This window comes from Panthera leo, chromosome F2 (assembly GCF_018350215.1).
Source record: "Panthera leo isolate Ple1 chromosome F2, P.leo_Ple1_pat1.1, whole genome shotgun sequence".
Lineage (NCBI taxonomy): Eukaryota > Metazoa > Chordata > Mammalia > Carnivora > Felidae > Panthera > Panthera leo.
The window spans coordinates 16,251,053-16,271,857 of NC_056695.1; the positions used below are offsets into that span (position 1 = coordinate 16,251,053).

At 38.4% G+C, this 20,805-nt stretch overlaps 1 protein-coding gene across 2 annotated transcripts in view; it reads right to left on the bottom strand.

Annotated features, from left to right (window-relative positions):
• Positions 1-8,874: 8,874 nt before the first annotated feature.
• The window catches only part of ARMC1 (armadillo repeat containing 1), a 68,561-nt gene continuing 56,630 nt past the window's right edge, over positions 8,875-20,805 (bottom strand). The window contains exons 8-10 of one of the 2 annotated variants that reach the window (XR_006198111.1): positions 15,484-15,520; positions 10,888-11,007; positions 8,875-9,261 (exon numbers count right to left, since the gene is read on the bottom strand). The gene's annotated coding sequence lies outside the window, so the exon portion shown is untranslated. The remainder of the gene's footprint in view (positions 9,262-10,887; positions 11,008-15,483; positions 15,521-20,805) is intronic. The other variant, XR_006198112.1, reaches the window with a different exon arrangement.

The window sequence follows — 20,805 nt, forward strand, 5'->3', positions numbered from 1 at the left end:
TGTAAGGGGATAAAAAGTAAAGCAAATTACATAAAGGTTCTAATTTAAGGTAGACTTGAAGGTCACATAGAATTATTCAGTTCCGTAGTTTGGACGCTTAGTACATACCCCTGAATGCAGGCACCATGCTTGACATTGGGAAAAGCAAGATTAACAAGACACAGCTCCTGTTCCCAAACAACTCATGGTCTAGTAGAAGGAAGAGAAAGCAGAGTTGATACACATGTGAATGTAGAAAGGAATCTAGAGGACTTGCAGATTTCACCTTCTCTTCTGCCCTCGGTAGAACCTGGTCTCATCACTAAAGAAGTGTGACCAACAGGTGAAGAGATTTATTTTAAACAAATGGAGCAGAACTGATTCTTGGTTAATATCAAAACCTACACATTGTCAGATGATAAAATGTCAAAGCTGGAAATAACCTTAGAGATCTCATCCAGCGTGTCTATTTGACAAAACGAGTCTACATACAGCCCCGTATCTGTGGCCATCAGAGCAGCTGCCCCCTAACCAGCAGACTTTGTCCAGAGTCTTGTCCTGGTCGCTGCTTTTTCAGGTGAGGTCTGGCCATGAGGAAAGACTGATCCATATCTCAGGTTCCAAATGACAAATAAATTTGTGCTTCCAGACACCAAAGCTGTCAAAGCAGAGAGAATTTTAAAAAGAATTACAAGATGGCCTGCTGCCACACTGTAATAATACTCCAATTAGAACAAAGTGCACGGTGGGTTTAGGAAGGAAAACAGAAAGAGTTATTAAAGTCAAATGTGACGCGTCCAGCTAATTCAGCAGATAAAATCCACTCATTCCATTCTTTGTCCTCATGAGGATGAGTCAAAGGGCTTATCTCTGGACTTAACTGAAACAAACTGGTTAGGAAAATTCACGCTGTGTTGACAACTGTTCACAGAGCAGATAGAGTATAGAAATTGACTTATTAATTGCCGATGTTAGTTATTTATTGCCTTCTTTCCTCTGCTTGTCACTTTAACTTAGAAAAGTAAGGAGGGGGAAGAAGGAGAAAGAAGAATAGAGCTGAGATTCCGTCTCTAAGAGAGAAGGGTAAAATGACATCAGCATGGTGGGAGTACTTGTCTTCCTCTTCCTCTAACTTCTCTTTCTTCAAATACTCCTTTATTTAGGGCATCTTCCTCTCAGAAGTCCTTGATGTGGTGTGGGGAAGTTTTGTCTCCATCTTCCTAGAAATAGTCTATGTTCCTAGATATGTGAGTATAGGGTGATCTCTTCTAGAAATAGGAAAACTGATTAGGACATTTCCCATTAAAATGTAAATGATTACTGTTTCTAATCTTCCCAATCCACCCAATATTTCCCTGTTCCTACAAAATTGATGAAACTTCAGGCATAAACACAGAGATATTTTTACTCACTATGGTTTTCTTTCTCTGCCCCCTCCCCCCAACCTGTAACAGTGGGACATAAATATCTCTAGACAGATACTCTGTATGCTACATACTAGCCAGTCCTTGGCTTACTGCCCTCCATTTCAGTAAAATGCCCAACACTCATCTACCTTTGCCCCCACATATTCAAAACTTCTGTATTTTTCCAAACCATGTGATTGCAAAAAATAGTTGTTATATTTTGTGCCTAGGACCCCTCCTCCTTGTGGTTACCCCATTTTGCTCTGTTGATCTATACCTCACTACACTGAGCTCTCACGTCTCAAATGCGTTTGAGTTCAATCCACAATCTAGGCCTACAATCTATGGTCAGACAGACCATGTGGGAGAAAGATGGCTATAGCTCCCCTAGTGCAAAATTCCTAGGTTCTGCTCCTATAGCCATTGGAGTATGTTTAGGAATGTGCCCAGTCAGAACCAGTGAGGTACCATGAGACAACTACTGGGTGTCATGGAAAGAGAACTCCTAGGAACTCCAGGAAAGAGGCCCTCACTCATTCTCATGCAACTTTAACTTAAGTAGGCTGAGCTGCTGCTGTCTCTCTCTACCATAACCGAAGACTCTGAGAATGGAACTAGAATAAACAAAGGTAAGGTTTAGAAAGATATAAACCAGGTGCTGGTGTTACCATGTAAGCTCCCATAGAAAACTCAACTGCACCCGAAGTCAGCGTTACTGCCAACATTTCAGTTTTGTGAGCAGTAAGTTAGCTCCTTCCTTATGCAGCTTAGATTTTCTATCACTTTTAATCAAAAGAACTGAAAGTAATTAGTACACTTAGGAATATCTGAAACAATAAATAAGGGACGCTACTTTTTAAAAAAAAGGGACATAGAACCAGAAAGTCTTAAAAATCAAAAATAAGATATCTTAGGGGCGCCTGGGTGGCTCAGTCGGTTAAGCAGCCGACTTCAGCTCAGGTCATGATCTCATGGTCCGTGAGTTCGAGCCCCACATCAGGCTCTGTGCTGACAGCTCAGAGCCTGGAGCCTGTTTTCAGATTCTGTGTCTCCCTTTCTCTGACCCTCCCCCGTTCATGCTCTGTGTCTCTCTCTCTCAAAAATAAATAAACGTTAAAAATTAAAAAAAAAAAAAAAGATATCTTAAATAAAATTTTCAATAAAAGGCCTAGAAGTCAAAGTTGAGAAAATTCCACAATGCAAACCAAAAACTAAGTAGTGAAAAATATGAGAAAAAGGTTGCAGAATGGAGAATCAATTGAGGAAGTCCAATATTAGTCAAATAGGAGTGGGGGTAGGAGAGAGACAATTAAAAGAAAAAAATTCCTAGAGCTGAAAAGACAAAAGTCTACAGGATGAAATGCCATGCAAGATAAATAAAAATGATTGACACCAAGGTATAGATCTATATATATACCAAGGTATACGTTATGCCAAGGTATATTCTCATAAAACTGCAGAATTTTAAGGAGAAAGTAAGACCATAAAGCTTGTAGAGAGAAAAAACAGGTTCCCCACAAAAAAAAATGGGATTCAAAGTAATATTAAACTTGTCAACAGAGTGCCCAAATGATATAGTATCTTAAAAATTTGGAAGAAAAAAATGGTATGGATCTATAATTCTAGCCTACATAGTACCAGACATCCTGGTCAAGGAAATAAGGTAAGAAAAAGATAAGGATTGGAAGGAAAAAAGATAAAACTGATTATCAGTCAACTCCTAGAAATAATGAGTTGAGCAAATTTCCCAGGTAAAAGATTAACTTATGAGTAGCATTATTCTACACTCACCAATTAGAAAATATAATTGAAATTAAGATACCATTCTGAGCAGGAACAAAGCCAAGTGTGAAGAAAAATAAAAAATTTTATATATATGCAAGGACTCCTTGGACATACCCTTCTGGAAAAAACTTCTGTAGAATCTGAAAACAATGAAATTAACCCAGATTACTATGAAAAGAAATCCGATGATAACAGCTATGTGGCTAAAACAAGACATTAGAAGGTGTAAAGAAAAAATGTCTTCAAACAGAATGTTGGAATGGATTTTATTCAGCAAATCATATGAGTAAGAGCCTCAAAGAACTTACTGATATGGCAAAGAACCGTATATTTTTTTCTCTCAACAAAAACTTAAAAGTCAACTTTGGAATCCCTGAGAAAAGTTTTAGAAAACTGCAAAAAAAAAAAAAAAAAAAAAAAAAAAAAAAAAAAAAAAAAATCATGGGCCAAATAGGAAGCATCCTCTTTCAAGTGGCAAAGATTTGATTTGGTGGGTGTATGATTCTTTCTTTATTGGCCCAATTCTACTGGCTCTGTGTTAAATAATATTACATGTACCACTCACAAAAATTAATTCAAAATGGATTAAAGACTTAAATGTAAGATCTAAAATTATCATACTCCTAGAAGAAAACACAGGGGAACACCTGTTTGACATTGGTCTGGGCAATGACTTTTTTTGGATATGACATCAAAAGTACAAGCAACAAAAGCAAAAATAAACAAATGAGACTATATCAAAGTAAAAAGCTTTTATGCAGCAAAAGGAGAAAGCAAAATGAAAAGGCAACCTATGGAATGGAAGAAAATATTTGCAAGCCATATATATGATAAGGGTTTCATATCCAAAATATATAAGGAACTCATACAACTCAATAGCAACAAAAATTAAAAATAAATCCTATTTAAAAGTGGGCAAAGGGGGCACCTGGCTGGCTCAGTTGGAAAAGCATGTGACTCTTGATCTCAGGGTTGTGAGATCAAGCCCCACACTGGGTGCAGAGATTACTTTAAAATAAATAAATAAATAAATAAATAAATAAATAAATAAATAACTTGAAATAAATAAATAAATAATTAATTAATTAATTAAATATTAAAAAGTGGGCAAAGGACTTGAAAAGACATTTTCCAAAGAAAATACACAAATGGCCAACAGGTACATTAAAAGGTGCTCAACATCAGTAACCATCAGGGAAGTCCAAATCAAAACCACAGTGAGATACTACCTCAAACCTGTTAGGATGGCTGTTATCAAAATGATGAAAATAATAAGTACTGGTGAGGCTGCTGAGAAAAGGGAACACTGACACACTGTTAGTGGGAATGTAAATTGGTACAGTCGCTATGGAAAATAGTACGGACGTTCCTCAGAAACTTAAAAATAGAAATACCATATGATCCAGCAATTCCCCTCTTGGGTATGTATCCAGAGGAAATGAAATCACTATCTTGAAGAGATATGCTGAAGAGATATCCCCATGTTCATTGCAGCATTATTCACAATAGCCAAGACATGGAAACAACCTGAGTGTGCACTGTTGGATGAATGGATAAAGAAAATGTGGTGTAATGCTTCTTGGCCTTTTGGCTAAGATCAAGTGAAGAAAATGTGGTGTATATATGCAATGGTATGTTATTCAGCCATGAAAAGGAAGGAAATCCTGCCATTTGTGACAACATGAACGGACCTTTAGGGCATTATGCTATGTGACAAAAGAGAGACAAATACTATATGATCTCACTTATATATGAAATCTTAAAAAACTGAACTGTAAAGTCAAAAACTGAACTGGTAAAGTCAACTGGTGGTTACCAGGACCACGGGTTAGTGGGGGATATGGATGAATGTGGTGAAACGGCACAAATTTCCAGTTGTATGATGTATAAATTCTGGAGCTATAATATACAGCATGGTGACTATAGCTAACAACGCTGTTTTGAATACTTGAAAGTTGCTAAGGGAGTAAATCTTAAAAGCTCTTACTCTAAAAAAAAAAAAAAGGTAATTATGTGAGGTGATGGATGTGTTAACAAAACTTATTGTGGTGAGGGCGCCTGGGTGGCTCAGTCGGTTAGGTGTCTGACTTTGGCTCAGGTCATGATTGCACCATTTGTGAGTTTGAGCCCCGCATCAGGCTCTGTGCTGACAGCTCAGAGCCTAGAGCCTACTTCAGATTTTGTGCCTCCCTCTCTCTCTTCCCCTCCCTCACTTGCACTCTGTCTTTCTCTCAAAAAATAAAATAAACATTAAAAAAAAACTTTATTGTGGTAATCATTTATATATATAAAATTATCATATTGTACTCCTTAAACTTACACAATATTGTATGTCAATTATTACCTCAATAAAAACTGGAAAAAATAATAAAAAATAAAATGAAGCCTAAAATAATTATATTACAGGGGCATCTGGGTGTTAGTTAAGTGTCTGACTCTTGGTTTCAGGTCATGTCATGATCTCACATCTTCAGGGGTTTGAACCCCACATCAGGCTCTGTGCTAGCAGCCTACACAGAGCCTGTTCGGGATTCTCTCTCTCTGCCTCTCCCTCACTCGTGCTGTCTCTGTCTCTCTCAAAATAAATAAATAAACTTAGAAAAATTAATAACAATTATATTACATGATTTATAATAAGATTATATATTCATATTTCATAACTATAATAATTTACATCCTATTTTTATTTCTAATTTTAGAACTGACACAAAGCATGAATGATTACATTTTGTGATCATAGTTAAAAACCAATGTAAATATAATAAACCATGTAATGAATTAATGACAAAAGTAGTGAAATAGATGACAGAATTTGGAAGATAAATGAAGGGGTTAGGAAAAGGGTGAAGGTTACTCTGAAAGAGAAAATGACATCATCCTACCTACAAGGTATGTAACATCAGTTACCTATTGCTACATAAGAAACATCCCCCCCAAATTTAGTGGCCTAAAGGCCAATACACATTTCTTATCTCAGAATGTCTATGGGCAAATTAGTTGAGTGGTTCTGACTTAGGTTTCTCATGAGGTTGTGGTCAAGAAGTTGGTTTCAAGCTGCAGTCATCTAAAGGCTTGACTAAGGCTGGATGATCTGCTTTCAAGATGGCTCATTCACATGGCTGGCAAATTTGGTGCTGACTTTTGTCAGGAAGTCTCAGTTCTTTGCCACATGCACTTCTACTTAAGGCTGCTTGCATGTCCTCATGACAGGACAACTGACTTCCCCCAGAGCAAATGATCAAAAAGACAGTAAGGCAGAAGTTGCAACATCTACGCTGACCTAATCTTGGGAGTCACACACCATTTTTTGGCAATGGTTACACAGATCAACCCTATTCAATGTCAGAAAGTCCATGAATACAAGGAGGTGAGAATCACTAGGAGCAAGGAATGGCTGGTTCCATAGGGTATTAATGGATACTTTCTAACTAAGGTTGTTGGAATAAAGAATAGATGTTTAAGTATATTATTTAAAGTTCTAAAAGTAACCACCTCCAAAAGAACACAAAATCATATAACTAAGAAACTCAAGGGGAGAGGTGGGAATGGGGAGAAGGGGGGGAGTCATCTTCCCCATGAGGACATTGATTAACATAGCCTAAAGTTGATACATCAAGAAACAGAGAAGAGGTGCCTGGGTGACTCAGTCAGTTGAGTCACTCAGACCCTTGATTTCAGCTCAGGTAATGATCCCACGCTTCGTGGGATTGCTGGGCTCTGTGCTGACAGCATGGAGCCTGCTTGAGATTCTCTCTCTCCTTTTCTCTCTCTGCCCCTTGCCTGCTTATGCGCACTCTCTCTCTTTCAAAAATAAATAAACACTTTTAAAAATGGAGAAATATGAATATTATTTACTCTGGTGATAGCCATCCTTAGAATGAAAAATAGGAGCATGTGGGTGGCTCAGTTGGTTGGGTGTCTGACTTCAGCCCAGGTGGTGATCTCACAGTTCGTGAGTTGGAGCCCTGTGTCAGGCTCTGTGCTGACAGCTCAGAGCTTGGAGCCTGATTCAGATTCTGTGTCTCCCTCCCTCTCTGCCCTTCCCCCGCTTGCATACTCTCTCTCAGAATAAATAAATAAACATTAAAAAAAAAAGCATTAAAAATAGAACAGTTAAGAAGCGACTGCCTCAAAAAAGTGATACTAAGAATAGCATGGGAGATTTTTTTTTTTAAACGGTATGATACCAATCTATTTCTTAAAACTATGTGTATGTTTATTTAATAATAATGACTTAAAAAGTATAATTTTATCTTCAGGACGTAAGCATGTTTTTTCTATGGTACACATGCTAGGATTAACCCAGAAACAGTATGCTGAGGTCCAAGAATCTGTTAAAATACTTCCCCTGCCCCATAGCTAAATGGTCACACTGACATATGCTTAATACAGCTTTTAATGCTGTAAAATAAAACACTGTGCAAACAGTAAACTTGTTTGGACTTTTTTATGCTCTAGGGTAAAACAACTCTTACAACGATTTGTTTCAGAACTTAAGAATTTGCTTACTTCCCCCAAATGCACACTCACTTTCTTTAAGAAATGTCCTTTTTCATGTTTTGCAAGTCCTAAAATGCAGTTGAAAATAAAAACTTTTAGTGAAAGATTATATTCTTAAACTTGTGGTGCTAGGGGCTATTGACCATTTTAGGACCCGAATAAGAAATAGAAACTAGTTTATTGCAGAAAACCAATGAAAGTATATCGCCCAATAGAAATTTCTCTGTCAAACATATCTTTAACTAAAATTAACCTGGTGAGGGGCACCTGGGTGGCTCAGTCGATTAAGTGTCCAACTTCAGCTCAGGTCATGATCTCACGGTCTGTGAGTTCGAGCCTCGCATTGGGCTCTGTGCCAGCAGCTCAGAGCCTGGAGCCTGGTTCGGATTCTGTCTCCCCCTCTCTGCCCCTTCCCCACTCACACTCTGTATCTCTCTCTCTCAAAAATAAAATAAAAACATTTAATAAAATAAAAATAAAATAATTAAATGAACCTGGTGAGTTGATTTCTTGGGTGGGAGAAGAGTGGATGGGATGATAGAGTAGCCAGCTTACTGGACCTCACCCCAGAGAGAACAGCCCAGCACTGACATGTAGGTATAACAGGGAAGCAGTTGCTTCCAAAATTTAGGATGGGAAAGTAGACACCTGGGAAATATTTTCCATACAATATTTGACCCAATGTGGACAGTAGGAATTACCCAAGCTGCCACAAAGTGTCAGACAAAACAGAAGAAAACTGAGTTAGCCTAACAAGTCTGTTAGGGCCCTAGGATCAATCTGGCATTAAGTCCCAAACAGAGTTAACCATCTAGAGAATGGTTGCTTTTACTCAGGCTTCTTTATGGATTGTAAGCCTGTCACATTCCACTCGTTTCATGAGCATCATCTACAAGCCGCACTAAAAATTAATTAGCAAAACAGATTCATCACTGCGATTATAGGACACAGAGAGTCTAGAGTCGGGAATGTAATGTCTGCCATAGAGCTTTCTGGCTAGAAAGGCCAGAAAGACAGGAGTGCCTGACCATAATGGGATGATTAATCAAAGTTGCCTGAGCAACTCTTCCATGGTAAGCCCACAGTAAAAGAGGAAGAGCTGCAAGGCATAGTCACAGTAAAGCACAGCTCCAAACAACGTGATAAAACTGTAGAAACAAGGGTAGAGAGGCCAATCTGATACATCAATCAGAAATGGAGCAGCTAATTTTAAACACATGAAAATTTTATAGGCTAAGAGCTTCAACGGCAGACATTGACAGGGCCTAAAAATCTCACATGTTATTCCAAACTAAAGGACACTGTTAGACACAAATTGAGGCAGCTGCCAGTGATCACCCAGGGTCACGTCTGCTCTCCACGGCTCTCTTAACAGCGCTGGCCTCCCGCTGGCCCCAGAGGTAGCACGGAGCTGGCTTACTCACATAGTTCCTCTCCCACCCTGGCCATGATGCTGGTCCAGGGTTGGACACTGGCCAAACCTGTAGCTGGGATGCAGACTTCATATTGCCTCTCAGAGTGGCGAGGGGAGGATTCTGGAGTGGCTTGAGCTTTGTTCCCTGCCATTCAGGGAAAGGACTTCCGAGGCAGTCTGCAGAGGCAAAAATGAAGTCAGTGTGTACACAGGTTCCAATGGCATTCAAATCCCCAGATGCAGCCGGACCTGCGGCTGACTCTATATGAACCGATGCATTCTTTTAGCTTTAACTAAAGTTGGGTTTTTGTCGCTTGAAAGAGGCTTACTGTCGATCATCTGTGTAAAATAGTTTATTGAAGAAACACAGCTCTTAAGGGGAATAAATGTAAAACAATTTTTTTTAAGTATCGCCTGAAGCTATACTACTTTTAGTCTCTCTCTCTCTCTCATCTTTTAAAGATACGCACAAATTAAATTCCTTTCAGTTTTTATGGGAGTCAGCAAACTTTTTCTGAAAAGAACCAGATAGTAAATATTTTAGGCTTTGTGGGTCACATGTGATCTCTGTTACATATTCTTGTGTATTTTGCAATCTTTTAGAAAAATGTCAAAACCATGGACTGGAGTTGGATTTGACCCATGGATTATTAAAACAGTTCAGTTTTGAGCTTCAGTCTCATTTTGGGAGAGGCACGTGCCTGCCGAGTGTGCTGGACCACCAGTATGTGTGCTCTGACACTGAGCAAATTCTGAAGCTACTCACATAGACAATTAAGTAAGTCGAGGTAGTCCAGCATGACTACCAAAGCCAGGACCAGGGTGAGGAAAGCAAGGTGCCCAGGACACAAAAGTTAAGGGGGTTCTCGTGCTTAGGTGCTAATCCTGAATTTGTACAAACCTAGCACTGAGTGCTTCCCTAAATTTTGCACCATGATGCCATCCCTTGCCTCATCCTTCTCCCGCCCAGACTACCACCATCTAACTGCTCAGTCTTAAGAAGAGGGGAACTGGCTGGCTTGCTCTTTTCTATGTTTGTTGTTTGCTCAGAAAGCACTGGGCTCTTGGCCCTGGCTTCTCCTGGAGCATAACCCACTCTATATATTCATATTATCTCAGTCCATGAATCACCCCTACCCCGAATGGGACCTGGGGGCAAAGGGAAACCAGCCAATATGCTGAGGCTCATGCTTTTACTGTGTGGTGAGTAACATATGCAATTTTTTGACCCAGGAGTCTAATGTCTTCTGCCATCAGACACGAAGGCTAACCTGTTAACTTGCAAGGTAAAATCAGACCCTCCATAGTTCTTAACATTCATATCTGATGCAAAACCCCATTTTTGCATCCCTACCCCTAAATCCATCTCAATCATGGGCTGGATGGCAACTCCAGAACTCGTAACAGTATCGTCTGTCTTTGTGATACTCTCTCCCTTTCCTTCTTTAAGTCTGGTGTTGGGGGCAAGGAGGAAGAATGAGGGAGGTAGAAATGTATAACTGCTTGCCTGGTGGTGGTGATAGGAAGGGTCCCTCATTTCTATTGACTGGACTTGGTTCTGTCTCATGCTGGTGGTCTTCTTGGGCTACTGTCAGCTTCACCTCAGCCCCTTAAGGGAGGAGGAGCTTGTCCCTTTGACCCATATGTGATAAATGTCCTCAAAGCCCCTCTTGAGGTGGGTTGTCTTCTCATTTGACCTAGGTAATTGTACAGTTCCTGTCCTTCCTTTAACTTCCAAGTTCCTTCTCAAGGAGCCCAAAGAATCTCTAGAGAACTCGTCCATAGCCTGAGGGCTGTGCAAACCTAGAGCAGCGTGGCGGCTCCAACCCTCTTCTATGTAGGCACTCGCTCCACATCCACATCAAGGTCCTTTCATACTCTGCTGACACAGGCTTCTCTTGCCGACCTCTTGCCTTCAGAGACCTGTAGACAGGAGCAGATAGTAGTTTCTACGTACACAGACTGCTCCAAATTCTATGGGATGTATTTCCTGCTCTCTCTAGGCTTTGTTCATGCTCCACTGAAGTGATAATAACAGAAGGACCTGTTAGGACTTTTGGTTTCAGACTGATTGTCTTGAAGCCACCAATCCCACTCCCCAGGCTTGGAAGAAACCACTAGAAGGAGAGGAAGAAGTCCTCTGCTACACTGCTTCCCCTTAAGGTCAAAATTTCACTCCCCCTTCCTCAGACTTCTTTTTACATAAACTTGTGGGTGAAGGAAGTGGTTAATACAATAAATTCAGAATTTGGCAGTGTTGGACAGTAGAATATGGGAGAATTTAGTACCCTTTGCTCTCAGCTTTGGGCCTTGCCAGCAATTCTTGAATAACAGGAAAATTCCTATTGAATATCACACCCACATTCATGGACATGATTAAAGACATGGGTCTTTTTAAAGCAATCTCTACACCCAACATGGGGCTGGAACTTACAACCCCAAGATGGAGTCACATGCTCTACTGACTGAGCCAGCCAAGAACCCCCTAGGATATGGATCTTTTAAACACACTGGAAACGATCATATGTGACAACTTTGCAACATTGTTAGGTTCCATTCTAAAATAAATCCCACAATGGGAAACTTTGTACTATTTTCATAGGCTTTAGTATATATGATGATAGCACAAACAAAAGCTGGTCTCAAATTTAAGGCAAACTTTTTTTCAAGAGAAATTTATAATACATTCAAACATATTAAACAGAAAAGACAACTTCAGAAATTGGGAAAACAAAAATTTCCTTACTAGAATTATAAAACTGTTTTCTGACTTAATAGAGTGCTTATAGTTACTTCAGTATTCAAATTACTTTATTGTCCTGTGCATCAAAGGTGATACTACCAAAAATATCATTTTATGTAGTTTTAGGGTTGGCCTCAGAAGGGTCTAGATCGTTATAGCAGTGGTTCTTAAAGTTCAGCCTGCATGCATCAGAGTCCCCTGGTGGGCTTATTAAAACCCTAATTGCTGGACCCTAGCTAGCCCATTTCTGACCCAGTAGCTCCTGTTGGGTGGTGTCAGCATCTGCATTGCTAACAAGTCTCCAGTGACGTCAATATTGCTGGTCTGGGAATCAAACTTAAAGAACCACTGCCTAGCGCATCATTTTCTAGCTCAGGGCAGCCCAGGGGCCCAATCCGTCCTTTCTTTATACAGTTTTATTATAACACAGACACACTCATTTGTCTACAGGTTGTCTATGGGTGCTTTGTTGATACAATTACAGAGCTGTGTAGCTGCAACAAACTTTATGGCCTGCAAAGCCTTTTTCTGGTCCCTTGCAGAATATTCACTCTTGGTGAATTTGGTCCTTTATAGGAAAAGTTTGCTGATCTCTGGTCTAGAGTATCATCTACGAGTGCATAGCCAACTCTGCCACGTAGCCTCCTGGATTGGGCAAAGGATTATAGAGGATAACCATACAAGGCTGCTGCCATGACTAGGGCTTATTTCATTAATTATACAATTTGATTAAATTGTACAATTGCCTTGACTTTGTATGGGTCACTTGTAGCTATCTACAAACTTTAAAATATTTGCTCAAAACCTTGCTTTATATTCAGGTCATTATTTTAATTCCTTTAATGAAAAAAAAAATGTAATGTCTCCATACACCTTGGAGGATAAAAAAATGTTGCAATTACCTATGTTATCCAGTAACAGAGGGACACTGGAAGGATGCAACATGTACTATAGCGGAGTTTACTTCTCATACAGAAATGTACATACTAGGAAAAAAAACATCATAAAGTCAAAATTATGCTTGGAAATCTAAGTCACCTTTAAAATACAGTATACAACATTTACAGACCATGTTGGAGGCAGACTCTCAATATGTCCAACACAGCCAATTTTTCCTTCAGCATTCAAACAGATGGCTCATTCTTTGGGTGAGCAGCAGATGAAGTAGTTGGCTTGTATTTGAGGCCATCTTGTATAAAAAAACTTATCTTTAAACACTAGAATCACACCCTGCACAGTGAGAAGCTCACACTGTAAGGCAGAGAATCTATGACCAATTGAGGGAGCTATAGATTAACATCTCCCTTTTAACACTCAGTCTAGGGGAATACTCGAGAGAAATGGTAGACGGAAGTGACTACATGACTTAAATTCTCATTATTCTCTATTATTCCTCTCTGGCCCAGCACTCCAGTTGGAGTCATAAAATTTGAATGTATGGGACTCCCCTATGTTCATGAAGATTCTGATAATGAAATAAAGGTGTTGAAATGGTGGCTCATATCCCACTCCTGGTACCAATTTCTGTTATTGATTGGCTCAGAATAAGAAACATCCTAGGTAAACTTAAAGGACAAAGATTTAAGATATATCAGCATCAATAATGGCACTAGTACTTTGATATTTTTATCTCTGTTTATGTCAGGGCTTGTTAGCTCCAAAAAATCCAAGCTGAAAGTTGACTGGGTCATTTCATCACCATCCATCATCTCTGACCCCCAAAGAGTCATGGCCATGGCTGAGTAAAAACCATGGCAAAATGAAAAAAAAAAAAAAAGAAGAAGAAGAAAGAAAAGAAAAGAAAAGAAAAGAAAAGAAAAGAAAAGAAAAGAAAAGAAAAAGAAAAAGAAAAAGAAAAAGAAAAAGAAAAAGAAAAAGAAAAAGAAAAAGAAAAAGAAAAAACCATGGCAAAATGAACACTCCTATTCCACATAGACAAAGCTGCCTTGGGCTACTTTCCTCTGACAAAGGCAACTTACAGGCTGTCACTTTAAGGCTCCATCCTTATTTAGTACAAATACCAAATACCAAGCACTTCCAAATGATCACAAAGATTATTTGAAGGCATTATTCACTTTTCATGGTAAGTTCACATGAAGTTGTTTTTAGAAAAACAATAAATCCTTGGTTAAAAAATTTTTAAAGATTCTTAAGTCCAAGTTTAATAAAATTAAAATGCTACCTAAGCTGAGCCTCACACAAATCACGTGAAGATAGATATTAACCTTATCTTGCATATGAGAAACTGAAGAGCACAGTTAAGTCACACAGGTTTTAAGCTAGAGCTGGACCCTAAACCGAGATCTCCTGGTACTCTAAGAAGCTGAATTGATAGGTAAGTCAACAGCTAATGTTGGTGTAATCATAATGGGAACATGAAAAGAATATAAATTAATTACTTTACAATTACTTTAACTGTTGGATGTGTAAGTCCAAAATAGGATAAGGTAAAACAGTCTGTGACTGGAGCAGCCTCCAGCCTCAGGAAATGTAAATTTTACAGTTTCAACAATTCATGTTACAGGGCTAGTGAAAATGAGGAAGCCATCTCTATCTTGCTAAAATAGGATAACGAAAGTTTAGAAGGTTCTTGTACCTAGTAACACTACCTTTCCCTTAGCATATTATTCATCTACGGTCAAGTGAACCAACTGAATTGTACCCTTTTCTTGTTTTTGTATAAAAAATCAGAAATAAAGTTTAAGGCAACTTGGGTTCATTAGAAAAATGGATGGCTTAAAATTTTCAAAATTAATGTAAAGAATTCAGTATACTTACTCATAAGTCATTATTCATTTGATTCAGTTTAATAAAATGTAATTGTTTCTTAAATTTAGTGCTTATGGGTGGAGATTGTTTAGACTGACCAATCCATCTTCCATTAGAACATCTGTCAATGATTAAAGAAACATCTCCCCATTAATGATGTAGGACTTCATTATTTTCTAATGGCTACCAGAATTTTGCTTTGAAAGTTAATGAACATATAACATAAAAAATCTTCTGCCCCAATTTGTTTTAAAATCTGAGCCCACTACTGATTCACACTAAAAAAAGTTGTGAAATATCTGATCTAAATTTACATATTTTATGAGTCAGCATAAAAAAGTATGTACTATTGCTTGTATGCATTCAATATATTTATTATCTGTGTTTCTCTACTTGCAGTTTGGACAGAACAACTGTCAACATTTGGGACTGTCCTGAGCACTGGAGGACATGTGGCATCTTTGGCTCCAGTACACTAAATGCCAATAGTTCCCTGCATTTCTATAACCAAAGCAGTGTGGGGGCACAATCCATGAATGTGTCCCCAGATGCTGTGAAAACACTACCTACCACTCCCTTCATCCCTTTCGAGAACCACTGTGACAGACATTATAGTAGACGTGGACAAATCTGGCAAAGAGCCAGTTCTTTGGAAAAGGTCTTTAGGAGACTAGACAGGTTCAATGCAAGCTTTAGCTTACTTTTGCTGACTTCTTTATTATTGAGCTGCATTTGATTCTCGAATAATACATCCATATGATATTATGAATAATGAACACTGTTTATTCTAGTAGATACTTGTGTTCATCTAAGCCAAAGAAGGTTCTGAGTCAGAACTCTAAACTCAGGAATTGTACCCCTCTCTTCCTATCGTGGCTGCTACCTACCCCTAAGCACCACGTAGGATTTGGTCCTCTTTTTAACCTGAAAGAATAAAATACAATGGAAAATCAGGTTATCTCTATTTATAAATTTCACATATCATCCAAGATTTTTCTTTAAAGCAATTCAGATTTATTAATATTATTGATTTTATAGAGCACATTTATGTATCAATTTCAGACTTACTTTTGTTATGCCTGTACATATCACAAAGATATTACACTACAGAGCCTTTGCACAATTATGTATATGAACTCCAAACCAGAAAGCCTTAACTGAATTAAGACCGCATGGAGGCAACTTTATTACGACGCATGTGAATCTGAAATCTAAAAAGTGGGTACAGAATCAATCTGCTTTCACACTTTTTCTTCAAAAATTCATCTGCCAAAAAAAAAGGGAAGGGAGGAAAAATTTCATTAAAAAATTTTCAAGTCTCCAAATCGAAACCACTCCTTAGCACACAGCCATAGAATCTGTTTTATATAAGCTTGTATCGAAAATAATCCAAAATATCCATTACATTTGTGTATTTGTTACAAATTGCCATGTACATTATAGATCCCTGTGTCTACATATGCACATAAACTGGCTATATTTACTGTAATAATGAGATTGCCTCTATAGAGTAAATGATACAATAAATGTTCAACTATTTTGAATGGTTGCTATTTCTATTTTATGGTCAGTGATATGTCTTCATTGTTTTGAAAATGTAGACAACTGAAATTAAGTTGTCAATACCATTCTTCTACAGTAAGCACTAATAGGTGTGTTATACATGAATACACCCTATGCATTTCTTTGAATCAGGGGAAGAAAAATAATAGCTATAACTTGCTAAAAAAAAAAAAAAAGTCATAAAATACCTGCCATTCTTGCTTCTAGTTTTTGATTAATACTTTTAATTTGGAGAATTTAGAAATATATAGGAAATGTGTGATACCCATTAACCAAGACCCATAGACAAACATAATCCCATGTCTATATAATAATTGGAGTTGTAATTTATAACAGATACCAAATACAATGCAAGCTTGTTACAAGTATCAAAAGCTTCCTCATCCTAAAACATTTATGTTTTGAATAGTTGCTAGCTCTAAAATTTTTATATCCATTGTAAGTATTCATTTGCTTAAATTTAAGCTTTCTGTCCATCAGTGCCTTGAGAAATTTTTAAACTATATTCTTGACTTTTTAATATCTTTTTACTTTGATCATGGTCTAGATTGTAGATACCTGGAAAATCCAAACATTTGGGGGTATATGTGTTATTGAAATATTTCAGAACAGGTGACACTATTTGGAGCTAAAATAAATAAAATTTCAAGGTTAAGAAACTCCGAATCTATAAAGAATATTTGCCATCAAATAGGTGGCATGATGCTTGATGCTATTTAGGGAGGCCAGAGTACCCCAACGATTAAAACAGGAAACACACGAGACATAAGTGCAAGGGGAAAATGAGCACACTAAAAAACATAAAAAGCCACGTAACTAGTAAAATAGCAAAGATATTCAACTAACAACTAAAATTTTTGTATGTAAGCTTTCACTGTCAATTTCAGTGTGTGCAGTTTCTGAAACCAATTGGAGAAAGAGGGCTTTCCTAAACTGAGCAAAAGCTTAAGATAACAGCTCTCACAAGTTCTTCAGATCTTAAAAGTACAAGAATGAAGTCCTGATTGTCAGCCTTGAGTGCGTATTAGCATTACTACAAAGTTGTTTAAACAGACAAACAAACAACTCCCCTCCCCCAAATAAATCCCCACCCATGCCCTTGCCCTATCCCCAGAGACTCTGGTTCAAGTGTTTGGAGTGGGGACACAAACAATGCTATTTATTACAAGCATGCAGGTGATCCTAATGTACCGACAGGGCTCAGACCCACTGAACTAGAGCAAAAATCAAATGAAAGGATGAGAGAAAGCTGATGGTGATCTTGGAGTCTGATCATCTGTCATGGAAATAGACTCATCCACGACAATACAAAAAATACAATTGACTAGATTAATAAGACTGAGCACATTCTCATTCCGATTTAATTTTAAATAGACAAGAGAAAATCATTCCCCCTGCCTTTTTAATCCACGAGGAACGTAAGAAGAGTAATAGAAGAAATGTCTTAATGGGTCAGTCCAGTAAGCTTCATTCAGCTGTACAGAAGGACCCAGAGGGGTTCATCTATCAAAGGCCAGTCCTTCCACCCCTACTCTGGATTCTACTTGCTTCTGAACCTATTCTACATTGAATGCTCTCTCTTCCATATCTCATCTCTCTCTCTTGAATCCACCCACTAATATTTAAACATTTTAGACCCTCCTGTCTTAAAACACACGTGACTGGATCCCTGACATCCTTGCCCATGAATGCATCAGCACAGCTCCTCAAAGCAGCTGCTAACAGTCCTGGGCATCCCCTCTCATTATGAAATCACCAAGTTCTTCTTTGATACTGCCTAAAAAAGTCTCTCAAACAGGTCACCTCTCTCCATGCCTACTGCCACTTACCCAATTCCAAGCCACCATTGCCCCTGTACTGCAAGTATGGAAATAGCCTTGTAATCTGGTATTCTTAGATTCACTTTTCTCCTCCCAGGTCCCTTCTCCACATGTAGCCGAAGTAAGCTCACTTTGGCAAATTACCAAACCCAAGCTTCAGTTTCCTCAAATGTAACGTCCTCCCCGCCCTCCCAGACTTTATAAGATTATTGTAAAGATCAAATGAATACTAGACAAAAGCAGTTGGCAACTGCAAGCCATAAATGGTAGCTATTATATTTATGAATGTACAAATACTTAATAGCAACTAAACTACTTACATCAGGATATGAAATATAATATTCAGGGACTAAATCAAAAGGCCTACAGAGTCTTGTTTAATCTTGCCCCCACCAACATTCCAGGCTCATCTTAGACCCCACACACCAGCCTCGTAAAGTTGTTTCCTTTGTCTGGAATGCTCTCCTTGCCCCACTTGGCCAACTAACTCCTGCTCATCATTCAAGTTCTGACTTAAACCTTAATTTCTCCAAGAAACCTACCCTGATTCCCCCACCTCCCTTCCCCACGAGTATCAGGTCTCCCAAACCTTCTGTACTACTTCCTGATACATCACATTTGCCATTATCTGTTCCATGCCCTTCCTTCCCACTAGCCTGTGTGCCTCATGAAGGATTATGTCTGTAATCCTTCTAACAAGCACCGTGACTGGGAGAATATAGGTTTTCAAATACTTAGTAACGGACTTTAATGACATAACTGGAAAACACCCGCAAGTGCTCCAAGCTGTGGCTCCCTTCAGCAGGAGTGGGTGATTGCTGGCATTCACTTTGTCTCTTGAGCCTCACCAACCAGAAATACTACACCATGAAGAGTAAGGAACATACCTTCATTTTTTTATTTCTAACATAACTTTTTGAATATAAAAGTTAGATGTCTAACGTGATTTCTGTGGAGGTTAACAACAGCTCCTTGGCTTATTTTGCTATTACAGTATTAGGAAATCATGTACTGAAGAAAAAACACTGATCTGCTTTCCTATTCTGGATTATTACTAATAGCTTGGTGATCAGGGTCTTAATTTGGAATACATTTTAACTCATTACTTTACACCAGTTTACACTTGTTACTTACTATCCAGTCACAGGGGGAGAAGATTCCCATAGACTGTCATCTCCAAGAATTTTACTACATATTGCTTCCACAAGAAGTTAGTAAGACTAGTAGTCCCTGTGTCAAGCACTATAAATATCTTCACATGTGTCTTTAAACATTGCTTTTTTGTGCTTAAGCTAGTTTTCTACTGAATTTAACTTAAACTAGTTCTCTTATCTCAGTGGGACCAGAAACACTTGGTTTTGTTCCCATTAGATACACCTTGCTTTAATGCTACGGGTCACATGAATCTAATTTTCAAAAAACACATTTTTGTTGCCTGGAGGAACGTGATAAATTAAAAAAATAAAATCAAAACTAAAAGTGTAGGTGCCTATGCAAATAGCTTGTTTTACAAACTTATGTTTTTACATACAAATTTTCTTAAAACACTATACTTTTCCTCTGATGTTCTGCACTGAGAGGTAATGATTCCTTTTTCCTTTGAAGTTGCTCTCTTAAAACGGAGTCCTGATTTCTGGCTCAACACTTCCACAGGATGCCTTAGGGTTTTCATCTACATTTGCTCTAACCCTATTATTTTATTCACTGGTAAGGTCGGTATGGCTGATTTTCCATGTATTTCCTCCCTTCTTCCATCTTCATTCATTTCATACTATCATTTTTAACTCATTCGATGGTACTTTCTTACCGATCAGTCTTCTAATTCACTTATCTTAAGCTAAAATTTCCCTTTTTTTCTTACCAATCGCAAAAATCACTTTTTCCTCTGAAAGTATATTTTGTATTGTCCAACTTTCTTCTACTGGATAACTCAAAATATTTGTTTGCACAGACTACACACTGAGTATTGTGTCCTAATAAATGATCTTCCTACCTGAAATATTTAAACATGGAAAAAATGGGTACCTACACAACTTACATTTTAACATGAAACTCCTTATCAGCAGAGAACAGGTTAGAAAAGGGCTTTTGAGGGGCACCTGGGTGGCTCAGTCAGTTAAGCGTCCTGACTTATGCTCAGGTCATGATCTCACGGTTCATGAGTTCGAGCCCCATATTGGACTCTCTGCGTCAATACAAAGCCCGCTTTGGATCCTCTGTCCTCCTCTCTCTCTCTGCCTCTCCCCGTCATTCTCTCTCAAAAAACAAAAACAAAAACTTAAAACAGAAAAGGGCTTCTGGGCCCATTAAAGGGCTGGAAAGCACCTCAGCAAACAGGCTGGTCCCAAAGCCAGCAGTAATGAGGAGACTTGGTTGGCCTTCAGTTTGGGCTTAAGTAAGGGGCAGTGCAAAAGAGGAAGCCTGGGTTTTGAAAGCGATCTCTGCTGTCATAATATACAAAATGAACACATTTGGGAATGAAGAGACAAATGATACAATGAGTGGTCAAGTGTACAGGAGACATCTTAAATGCTGAAAGAATTTAAAGAACTGGGAGACAGAATGGCAAGGGTCAAAATGGACAAAGAGGGCTCCATGGAATAGCTGGTTCTAGAAAACTAGAATCTGGTAAATTTAAGAAGAGAATGCAATCCAGATGAGGACAAATTCACAATGCACTGACTGAAGACTAAAAATGTAAAACTGAACTAAAAGCGTCGGGTCCATCAGAAGGGTAGGACCGGTTACAGAGAATCTTGAAAACAAGAATAATTTGGTTTTGACACAATAAAAGTCACTAAAGATTTATAACTAGAAGAGTAGAAA